The following is a 427-nucleotide window of genomic DNA, read 5'->3' as shown; positions in this document are numbered from 1 at the left end:
GCTGCAGAAGAGTCCATATCTAGATATCACGTGTAGCTAAGCTCCTCTTGGTTGCACATTAACCAGTTTATGAACATACGATTAAGGCATCAGCAGATAAGTCAACCCTGCCGACAGCAAAGTCCTTCTTTAGGTGCCCTGTTCGTTTTTTAGGAGGACTTTAAATGCAAATCATGATAATGTGATTCAGTTGTTGGCCTGCAGTTGTTAAAGCCTGTAAAACATTGTGGCAGTTAAAGCTGCTGATGTAACTGGTTAATTGAATACTAAAACAAACAGAGATAGAAGAAAGGAAACTGAAGACTTATGAAACACAACTTCTATTATTTCAGTTATATCTTATATATACAGTATGTTTGCCCTTTCAATTGAAAAAGGAGATATTCATTTGTATGTCGCTCATCTCCAGATTGTCTTAAAATTATGT

This window comes from Cololabis saira, chromosome 22, assembly GCF_033807715.1.
Source record: "Cololabis saira isolate AMF1-May2022 chromosome 22, fColSai1.1, whole genome shotgun sequence".
NCBI classification, from domain to species: domain Eukaryota; kingdom Metazoa; phylum Chordata; class Actinopteri; order Beloniformes; family Belonidae; genus Cololabis; species Cololabis saira.
This window is presented reverse-complemented; position numbering follows the sequence as displayed.